A 12502-nucleotide genomic window follows, 5' to 3' on the forward strand; every position below is an offset into this window, starting at 1 on the left:
TTGGTTTTTTAAATAACAAAGTTTATATATAACTAATAATTTACTGTTAATTATTTACCGATCCTTACTAATCGAAAAGTAGTATGGTACCTCTTCCGTGTAAGGAATGACCAAATGCGCATATTACTATTCCATGTCATATCAACAAGTTATCAGACTTGACCATCTCAGAGTTTTGTAAAAAATTGGTGCACAGATTTATTACAATGAGAGATGTAAAGTTCCCAAGTATTACCTCTCTCCTCCTGAAAGTGTCCCCATACAGGGTGTTCAAAAATTGAAAAAAGCCATTTTTCAGTTACAGTGATTATTAAAAATTGTCATAAAATGCACTAGAGACATGGAACAAACACCATTGGAAAGCTTAAAGATTGCTCTACAAGTTGTAGTATATTGAAAAAATCTGTACAGTAAAAAATAACACTTCAAAAATTAAAATTCAAATTTTGAATTTCGCACAGAAATGTTCCTGTAAACTTGTTCAAAATTGTCCAGATTGTAGTCTCATAGTGTACTGAACACCACAAAGTTTCATTCTGGGCTCTCAATGGGATCCGATTCAAAACTCAACATAAACCAAACATTGCAAGATATTGACCATGTGAATATCTGGGTTCAGATCGATAACCATTTTTCTTTAGCTATATACCTGCAGCATCAAAGGAATTTACATTCAACTTCATTTGTTTCTTGATATATGTTTGTAAACAATGATTTATAATACGATGAGTGCAGGTCTGTAAATAAGGCCCACCAAAAATCTACTGGCTCTCATTACCCTACAAAACATATATACGTTGTTACATACTTAGAAACTGGCAACTTGAATGTGTGTTAGTTTGTTATTTTTCCTTGGCCAATGCCAGCCTCTGTAGTAAGGCGGACTATCATGCTCGGGCCTATTGTTGACTATGGGGGTTCGCTACATTGATGTCTTTCATAATGTAAATCTGTAATTATAATGCATGCGAATGGCTCATACCACTGTTTTTGGTATATTCTAAGAACATTTTCTTGCGGTTCTGAGCGTTCGAGGCATCATAATATCGTTCATTATGCGCCAAAGAATGGATCGGTGACATGTGAAGCTGTAAACACTGCGATGAATGGGTATATGGCAAATGCATTGTCTTGGTCGACGCCGATGATGAGGATTTCATTTGGTACAAGTGTTATCAAGTGTAAACATAATTGAAAGTTAGTGTGAAATCTGTTTTCAATGGTGGCTTGTTTATTATATGTCCAAGCTTATTCTTTAAAATTCAGTTAGTTGTCACGACTTAACTAACTGCTGCATAACACATGGAAAATTACCTATATCCTTATTATTTCATATCCATATTGTTACCAATTGTCCTTTTATTATAAGTATTTAAAGTGCTGTAAAAATATTAGGTATTCATTCAGTTTCAGTGGTCTCTCAGGTTGCAAAATTTTATGTTTCAAATACTGGGCCTTATTTACCTACCGTGCGGGTAATAAGGCCATTTTGTATCTTACTCTTTCAATACGTTTTTCATGCAGTTCGCTCAATGTTTAAGTTAAAGTAAATATACCATAAGATAGATAAAACATTGACAAATAAAATGCATATCAATTTATATCTATTACGGTATATGTATTTACATAATGAAGCAATTTTCAGAGGTGGACCTTATTTGCAGCAAGTTCCTTATAAAAGAGAGCAATGTACCTCTTCATAGAACCATAAGCATACATACATTAGTATAGGAGCATAAGTCTTACTCTTAAATCATGAGGGATTGTGATCGAACCACTTCATCCCTCAAAGGAAACTATGTGAGCACGTAACTGGTTCTATATAACTGTTAAAGAGAGTAAAGTGCTCATCCATAGAGCAATAAACACATTATAGAGGACAATAACGATAAAACATTGAAATTATGAACTTATTCATCCAAGGAAACGACTCACACCCATTTAAAGGAACCATAGGGGTATACACCGTGTTCTAAATACGTATGAAAGATTGTAAGATACTCTCCATAGCACCGTAAGCATAGGAGTGTAAATCCTGTTTTAGCGCTTAAGAGGTACATGATTGTCCTATCCAACCCATCATACTGAACGAGAGGGATACGTATCTAGCTCTCATTACCCATTAAAGAGAGTGAGATACTCCTCCATGGATCCATCGACACACATACACTTGTATTGGAACATAAGCTCCCATTTTTGAGCGTAAGGGTGCAGTATTGACCCATTCCCATCCGTTCAAAGAACTAGAGGGTTATGTATCTGGTCTTCGCCACTCATGAAAGAATGTGTGATACCCTTTCATACGATCACGAACATCCAGCATACAAGACAAAAAAAAGTAAAAAACCAGGACATTTTAAGTTTTTTGCAATTTGTTACCCAATCCAAAGGAACGAGCTAGGACATTAAATTTTCAGGGATATATATAAAACTCATTAATGTGTCAATTTTTTTAATTCTCCAAAATTCCAAAATTTAAGTTGGAAGAGTAGGTACCCTTCTCAAATAAAGTCAATAACCTATAGCATCATACCACGTGGCCGGAGTTAATGACGAGTCTCCTCTGGCAACCATACACAGGTAAATACTACTGGAACATTCTGCACAGTGAATCATAAAAATCATTACAGCGCATTCGTGCTAGGGATGACGAATAAACACACCTTCGTCATTGACTTGTCAAATTGCATTCCGTTGACAAAGCATTACAGAGTTCCGTGGACACCGACCAGTATCAAGTGCGGATTAGCTCCTCAGGAACACAGTTGAAGTGAACTACCGGAAATGAGTTCATGTTATAGCAGAAAGTTTGACACACACTACACCACTATCGTTAAGAGGCTCAGTATCATCGGGAGAAAGTTGAGTATGATTTGAGCGGCTCAGTATCAAGATGACAAAGGTGGACGTGACACCGCCTAGATCCTCTGAATTTCAAGTGTGCCCCTGCTGGCGCTGCTGTCGATGTGTTCAAGTGTCGATGTGTGCTTTCCCATACCTTCCTCGAAAGAGGAGGGATAAGTTACTGTGGCAGAGATCGTTCAATGCAGATACGGGATTGGATGTGGACAGGGTTGCCACATTGAATTACTTCTTGGGCTTGGCTCTGCAGTCTCTTGTTAGAAAGTAGCCTACGATCTTCACTCATCAAGACCAAACGACTGAATGACAAATTGCAACATGGATGAGCTCATTCACATCTTTTCCCTAAGCAAAGGGAGGGTTGCCGGAGGTGGGGCCGAAGTATATTTTCCGAGGGCACACATGGATTAGACAGGCTCAAATAAGAATCTTCGTCTAGAGGTGTACAGTTTTCTGAGTGTAAATAATGACTGGCAAAGTCTCCTGCATCAAATTGTAATTTTTTATGAAAGTGGAGCTGTTACGACAATTACCAAGGTCAGGACGATTTCCAAATTCCTTTGTACAGTCAGAAACAAGGTTGGAGCTATCACTTCTCCATCTTATGCTTAATATTGTTTCTGATTGTACATGCTGTTGCTAGTACGGTGATTTATGTTATGGTTGATTCATCATATATCATATTTATCTGTCGAGGCGAAACGTTATTCTGCAGAAAGAATGGGCCATGCCGGTGCAAGCAAAAACAATAGTGAAATCCAACACGCTTCCTATCACGGAATATACATTAAAAGAGAGCCGAAAGTATAGTGACCTGACGATACAATTCTTGAAAGCTCGGTTTCTTGACTTAGGAAAAATAGCAATTTGAAACCCAACAGAAAGAGGGTTTCTGCTCTTGATTTTAGGCTATTCTTTCATGAGTTTAGACTATGATATCACGGCGTCGCGCCATCGCCTCTGTAATAACATCCCATATTACCTTGGGAACGGAGGTTAGTGCTATTGTAACGAGTGGATTATAAATTCGGACTTCTTGAATTTACAGCATTGATAAGTGAAAAATTAATAAATCTTTGTATGTAGGTGTTTCTTTTCAATAAAACTGTGGCTCCTGTTGAATCCGGATCCACGGTTGTCGTTGTATATTCATATACTACAATTGCTATTGCAATAAAAACTGGATATACACATAAATTTGGAATAAAATTACGAAAATCGAAATGAAAATTCATTACACCACTCTCTGCTAGCAATATTAAGATTTACTATTGATCATTTATTTCCTGATCTTTTATCACGTTACAACCATAGTAGGTAATTTCATTACGACCACCTTGTAGACCTATATGTGCACAGCATTTGCATAAGTACACCCAATCAGGGTACTTGACATAGTTCGTGGACCACAAGTGCTTACTGATATTCATGTCCTTACGAGAAGATTTTGTCATGCCTGTTCCGGAGGGTATATATCCTCGAAAAATATTTCTGATTACGTGGAGGGGGCGCTGTTTTGCAACTTATAGTATCCCTTGTTCACGACTACTGAAACCGTCAGTGATGACTTTAAATTAATTTGTCCGTAGCTCTTCACCAACAAATTACAAATATCAACTATCCCAGAACGAAATGAATAAAATTATCCCAGTAATTACTGTCTGTTTCGTTCTCTGAAATACTGTTACGTAACATATGCCCTGATTCTACATTACGATCTGTATAGTATAATGTACGGTGTGGCTACTAAAGAAATTTGTGCTTTGTCTACAATAATAGTGTGGTTTTATTTTAGGAAAACAGTAGACAGTTTGGGTAGTAAAGGTTGGGGGATTGAGAATTCAGGGCCAACACATTATGTCTCCGCTGGAGCCAACTGGCTGTTCTTGAGATGAAAGACAATCCCTGATGATCGGTTGGTGGAAGGTGAGGTTTAGGACGTGTTTGCGTCAGATACTCCAGACTTCTATAGCCACCGAATCTAATTGTTGACTAAGCGATGGCATAACTTTATAGTTCCATATGGTGACAATTTTAATGAACCGAATATTACACCGGTTGATTCCTTTCTTTCGAATTTTGGAAATTGCGTACCTGAGGAGATAATTTCATGTGCACCAATTTTATATTATCCAAAGGTAACACATATTGGTTTCGAGGCCCCGTATTTTTTCAACTATTTTGGTTTAAAATGTAGATTTCGATGAGCTGTGTCCAATGGCACCACTTTTGACTTCTGGAACCGATCGCTTCAAAATCAAAATTGGGACCATTTGGGCAATGCGGACCAGTGACCGACTGGGACGAAACGGGTGCCATTCGATTCCTATTCACATGTACATAAATAATTGATGTGCCATTTTCCAGAAATTTCTATTTTGTCCTCGAAAATTAACGAAAATCCGGGATTTTGAGCAATACGGACTTCTGATCGACTGGGACGAAATGTGTGTCATTCGATTTGTATTTACACGTACACGAATAACTAATACTCCACTTTCCCGAAAATTCTATTTTCAACCCTAAAATTTAACCAAAATCTGGAATTTTGGATCTTGGATATTTGTTAAATTTTCGGGGTCAAAATAGAATCACTTCTTCAACAGGATATAAGCTTCCACATGGATTCTGAAGTTAAAGATTGCTCTTCCTCTTGGTCACTGCTAGTTGGATCTGAATTATCCGAATTTAGTACCAGAACAAAACAATCCACGTGGGAAGAACCTATTTTTAAATAACACTTCTCCTTTTTACTACGGTCTTCAGACAGCCTAGAAGACAAGGCTAGAATAACTGCTGCATCATCCACAAGAGTAGCTTCGTTTAAAGCTTTACCTTCGTCCCCTCTAGGCCTTCATCTCAGTAATGAGAGTTTTCGAAAGCTGTTGCGTTACGGTTGGAAACAAATATATGTGAACCTCATAAATGTCAGTCATGTAAGAATCCAGTAGATAAAAAAGGACTACATGGACTGTCTTGCATAAAAATACAGGTAGATATCCCCGACACTCAAATGTTAATGACATTATAATGAGAGCAATCATTTCAGCAGATATACCGCCAATAAGAAAGCCAAATGGATGTAGTAGAACGGATGGTAAAAGACCAGATGGGATGACCTTAATACTTGGAAGAGAGGCAAATCATTGATTTGGGGTTTTACATGCACAGATGTAATGCAATGGAAATTGTATTTTGGAAAACGCTTGGTAATATTTTGTATTGCGTTGCTCTTTTTATTATTTTTAAATGTACTAGCTAAGATGTAAAACACAACTTATATTTTTTAGCATGGGTTGCTATTTTTTATAAAAAGAAGAAAAACTTACTAAGGAATTATTTTTTAAAAATTATTTACATGTTTAAGTTTGTTGCTTTAAGACTTGTGCTATTATAATTTTGTTGTTATATGACACCTTATATTAAATTTCAACCATAGTCATTATAAAAAGAAAAAAATACATATATAGCAATTATTTTTGAAGGACAATAAAATATTTAATTTATTTGATACTTATTGTACAGGTAAAAATGTATGCAGAAAATTTTACCGTAATTACTAATACACATAATATGTTGTAGCTGTGCTGTAATACTTTGAACTGGAGATACGTTTATTGAATATTTTTTGCTATTAGGGAAAATATTGTTATTTATAAACGCAAACATTAAATTTTAGTATTATAATTATATAAATATTTGTTTGCTTTTAAAGTACAACCATGACGTTTTTACTATTTTTTATCTTGCATTTGCACTTAGTTTTTCTTTATAACTTTGAAGAATAAAATGCACGAAGGAATGTTTTACTGTAAATATTTTACTTTTTTGAAAGATATATTTATTTTGCGCATTAATTTGTTAATTTTTGCATTTTTTGTGAGATACGTAAACACACTTTAGTTTTCTGGCGCGCAATTTTGGATGGTGAATAGTTTAACTTATTTTCTTTACGGATTTTTTTTAAAAGCACATTATACAAAGTATAAAAAATACTTTGACAATTGTAAAACATATTAGTTAAACAATCATAAACACCAAAATAAAAGAGAAAACCATAATTAAAATTACATAAATAAATGAAAACAGACAAAACATTATAAATAGAATATTTAAGATTGTAGGGGAAAATTGAAAGCTACATTTTCCCCTGCCACACAAAAAAATAATAGGAGTAAGAAAGTTAACAGTTTTTAAATATTCTTTTACTTATATTATTTAACCTTACTTAAATATATTACTAAAAGTATTTAGTTTTTAATATATAAAAGTTTATGTTGAAGAATGTAAAGTTAATTTAAAATTTTAGCGTTCAGTAGATACATAAATGCTATTGAATAATGTTTGTACAACGAAAACGAAAACAACCTATAAATTTATTAAATATTGATATATAATAATGCACAAAATAAATTAACTTGAGGAAACTACAACAAAGTTTCTTAAGTTTTTTTGTTTTTTGGGAACAATTAAATATTTTTCAAATTGAAAAATTTTTGAATGCCAGCAGCATTTCCTTTAAGATTTTGCATTGTAGCATTATTTTTATAAGTTTAGCTATTACATACGGTTTTGTGTAAGTACTAATGTATTTGTGTATTTTTTTAAAGAATGGTGGAAGTGCATGTGCCGTAATTAACACCAATTTTTTATTATCATTTTTGATGATTTTACAGTGTTTTTGTCCTTTTTAGAATTTTTTATTCAACTTTTACAAAACGATTTTTGATATCGACATTTTTATTTTTTTAGGCATGGATAGATACATTTAAAATTTTTGACGTTGAATATGAAAGAAATTGTTTAGATGGAGTATAGCCCGTGTTGCTACAAAATGAATTGTTTATTGGATTTTTTCCTTGTTTTAATACTTTACTGTGTGTGATTTTTATGACAATACACTTTGATAATAGTGTTTAACTTTTTTTTAACTAAACCATTACATTTTGGATTATAAGGGGATGTTATGATATGCCGAATTTTATATTTTGTATAAAATAATTTTTATATTTTTATAAAATGCCTTTAAGTGCTTCTTGGTTTTGAGAATTGGAAAATTTCGAATTGCTTTGTTATGTTTAGGATTTATTTGTATGGAATTTCCACTTATTACATGTTCTAAGAACAAAACTTCGGATTTGAAAATTAATACTTTTTAGTTTAATGGAAAGATTTCTGTTTCAAAAATTATTAATACTTTTTCCAACTGAGAAAAATGATCCTCGTACGAAGGTTAAAAACATATTACATTATTTAAATAACATAAAATTTTTAGTATTAATATTAAAATAATGATTTATAAAACTGAGAAACTGATTTTGAGGATTTTAGTTCCATTGACATTTGTAAAAAGATGAACTGTTTTTTTTAAATAAAGGAAACTAGTACAAAGAGATGACTCTGGATGAAGAGCAAAACTATAACATGAATTTGTAGAACTTAATGAAGAAAAATAGTAGACTCTGACATACGATTTAAAATGTTTGTTATTGGTTTTACCTGTACCCTTGGTGATATGACTTTAGTATTTAATTGTTTTAAATTTAATACAGGTTTTACGCTTCCTAATGACTTGCGAATGCAATGTATTGGATTTTTATAAGGACTAATACATTTTTCACCACACCGATACGTATCCATTTACTCAAGGTTTCTAAAATTCGCTCTGCATATGTTGAGGGATTGGGTAAGATTTACTTACTGCTGGTTTATTATCCTTTAACTGAATTTTATACGGCTTTGTTTTAATTTTTTGGATACTCACAAAACAACGTACGATATTTTAGCAATAATGATAATAATTTTGACTTCGTTTTGTTATTTAAGTTATTTTTTACGAACATAATTTTTTATTTTTTATTTCGGATATTACACTTTTAACTTAGCCAAAAAGATATTATATTCATTTAAGTTTACAGTAACTTTTGTTTTATTAGAATCTTCGAAGGACAGGATTTTGTTCTTTGAATTTAACACAGCATTATACCTTTTAATGAATGGGACACCTAGTATCATATCAGTTTTTAGGTTTTTACCACATGCACTGAAGTTTCGAATATCACCCTGGAGATTTATATTTAAAAGTTGATAACCGTTTACTAAGTATTTTTTGTTTCCAGTGAAATCGCAGAGAATTATATTAGGATTTGGGCGTAATTTCGTGGAGGGGTATTTATTTTTGATTTTATATTAAATAGATAAATTTAGTAAATTTAATTTTGAGCCACAATCGAATATGCATTTTATAGGAAGTTAAGTTACTTTGCAATCCACAGTAGGAGGATGACACTTCGTATTTTTTTATTCTAGAATTACTTAGCTCAGTCTCTTCATAGATAACAAAACGTATTTGCAATAGGACGTTTTGACGGCGGTACAAGTGGATAATTATTTTGCCAACTTTTGAAACCTAATTTTGAGGACGATTTTGAAATTTTACTTGACGCACAACCGCTATCCACTGAAATCTTAACTCGAACTTGTTCTTCACCCTTTTCTTGAATATTGTTAACACTAAAAATAAATTTATTACCATGCAAATTGCTCGTTAAATTGAAACAGTTGTTCGCAGAAATATTTTCGAAATTTGAGTACTGCAGGGGACTCAAATTGTAGTCAAAATTGTCCCCTTCTAATGTCCACTGCACGGAAAGTTTTCCTTGCGGCGCGAGTGACGAACAACAGCATTTTTCATTGTTATTTTTTGAGTGGAATTAGTTTTCATCCGATAATTTATATTTTTTTTTTGCCTTTGTTATTTTTGGATGAATATTGTACTCTTGGAGACTTATTAGGATATGAATTTAACTTAGTTTTGTCCCGTCTCCAATTTGAGTTATAATTCCTATTATTATTATTATTATTATTATTATTATTATTATTATTATTATTATTATTATTATTATACATTCTTTTTCTACCACGACCATTTCTTCTGAACTTATTATTCCGTTGGTAACGGTAGGTCTTGTAAGAATATTGATAACCTTTACGATTAAAAGTTTTACTGTTTTTATTACCAAAAAACTGCTTTGTTTGCACCGAAGAATCAATTTTCGTTTCTTTTTTACTCTCTTGAACATTAACGTTTCTAACAAAAGCTTTTTTGTTTGCTTTACACTAGAAGAGTGACACTCTGCAACGTTTGTTTTTGCTTTTAATTCCATCAGATGAGCAATTAGGGATTCCGTATTTTGATAACCTACTAGTCTTAACAATTTTGACTCCCCTTCTGGCAAACACTCGAGTATTAGATTTATTAGCTCTGTTTTATTTACCGTATCCCAAATAGTTTAATACTGATTTACAATGTATTATACAAAATCTACTATTCGTGGGAAGTTTACTTTGTTGTAACGAAGAGCTTGTAGCTGTTTTTTGTGCACATGCCAGGCGCGCTGAGAAATACTGCTTTTTAAACTGATAGACAAAATCGTTGAATGAATTTATTTCTCCTGAAACTGGCTTTAGCCACGCTGACGCCGAATGTGTCAACAATTTCTGAATTATTAGGACTTTTTCCCTTTTTGACATATTATACAATTCCATACACGGAACATTCTTTTAAAAAGTTTCTAGCGGCACCTTCCGTAGGATCACTATTATATTTTGGAAACGCGTTTAAATTCTTTAAGGAAAAGCTTATATTGTTACCATTTTTCGTTTACTAGACTCTTGACTTGAATATGGGAACATACTTCCGTTTCGACTCAAACCAGTATTCCTTTCATTTATTGGTCGAAAAGAGAAAGGATTGTTAACATTATTACCAGTAAAAGTATTTGTGTTTGGTTGAAAAGACCTTAAACCAGACCATGCAACAACAGTTGAACAAACTAACGGACTGTTAGTAGTGTTAAAAGAATAAAAACTATTAGCATTACTATGAACGCTAGTTGCTTCAGTACCATATGATGTATTTACTCTAAGTTGTTCAACAGGCAAACAAAAAGGCGATGTAACATTAATTCGTTCGTTGCATGTAGTAGTACTAGCTATTGTAGTAACAATACTTGTAGTAGTACAATCCCCGTAACTACTTGCGATTGGAATTCCTCGTACCTCAACTTCAGAATTTCTAGAACCTACAGTATATTGGCGTGGTTTTCGATTATCAATGCAATTACTTTCTGATGTACGTTTATTTTTACTTAAACTAAAGCTTTCCACTTTCTCTTTTAATTAATTCAAACGTTGGTCTAGATGTTGATTTCTTTGAATACACAAATGGATATTTCTTTCAATGCTTTGCTCTCTTTCGTTATTTTAAACCCTATTTCCTTCCTCTAATGAATTTACATGTGCATGTAATTGACAAACACTAGATTCATATCTCCTTGTATCATTTTCTAAAGTCACAAAACGGCCATTCAGTTCTTCTACTTGTGAATTTACTTCACACTTGTTCTTCAAAGTTTCAACATCGTCCTGTACAAGTTCTAAGTCCTTACGAATTTCAACGCACGTCTCTAACTGAAAAGCCTTTAATTCGCACTGTAACTCAATTATCTTTCTATCAAAACTATCACTACTTGCTTTAACCTGGTTTTCTAACCTTTCACTAAATTCTCTTGCCTGACAGTCAAATTTTTCAGTTAACACTTTTGACTGATTATCTTGTTTTATTGACATTTCGTTTCATTTTTCTAATAGCATTAGAAACTCGGCCTTTGAACTGGTTTGATTACTAGCATTAACAAGGTCTTCCGTTTTATTTACTAAGTCACTGCTTACTTTTTGTGCGATAACGTTTGAAGCACCATCTGTCTCAATTTCCTAAACGGTAATTTGAGTTTCTTCCACACTGTTCTCTACAAACGCTGTTCTCCACACTATCATTGCCTGTGATTCGGCGTTACGACGATCTAAATCCTCTTCTCTCTGTGTACCGCTTTTTAACATACACTCCGAGCATCTTTATTTAACACTTTTTATTTTTAGTATTACATATTCCGTATTTAGTATCCCCTGACACCTTAAATGATACCAGCGTTTACAGGTACTACAAGCTACACTAGCTATATTTCCGATTACAACAATTAGTTCTAACACTTTCATCGTAGGAATTTTATCCACTATTGTCATTGCTCAACATTTTGATATTTAATATTAAATTTCCTTCAGAAATTCACTCAAAAGTTCAGTAAACACAAAGTGTTCATAACCGTATTACTAGAAAAACTTTCTATCTTGGCTTGTTTGCAACAAAACCTAGCAGTCAACTCTAGAAGCAAATATCCTGGCTGGGTCGCCATTTATTTTGTAATACGACGGAAATTGTATTTTCGGATACTCTTGGCAAAATTTTGTTTTTCGTAGCTTTTTTATTATTTATAAACGTACTAGCTAAGACGTAAACCACAACTTATATTTTAGCATGGGTCGCCACTTATAAAAAGAAGAAAAACTTACCAAGGAATTACTTTTTAAAATTATTTACGTGTTCAGGTTTGTTGCTCTAAGACTTGTGCTATTATAATTTCGTTGTTACATGACACCTTATATTAAATTTTAACCATAGTCATTGTAAAAAGAAAAATACATATATAGCATTTATTTTTGAAGGACAATAAAAATATTCAATTTATTTGACACTTACTGTACAGGTAAAAATGTATGCAGAAAATTTTACCGTAATTAC

The sequence above is a fragment of the Thermobia domestica genome, chromosome 16 (genome assembly GCF_964235325.1).
Source record: "Thermobia domestica chromosome 16, izTheDome1.hap1.1, whole genome shotgun sequence".
In the NCBI taxonomy this organism is placed as follows: Eukaryota; Metazoa; Arthropoda; class Insecta; order Zygentoma; family Lepismatidae; genus Thermobia; species Thermobia domestica.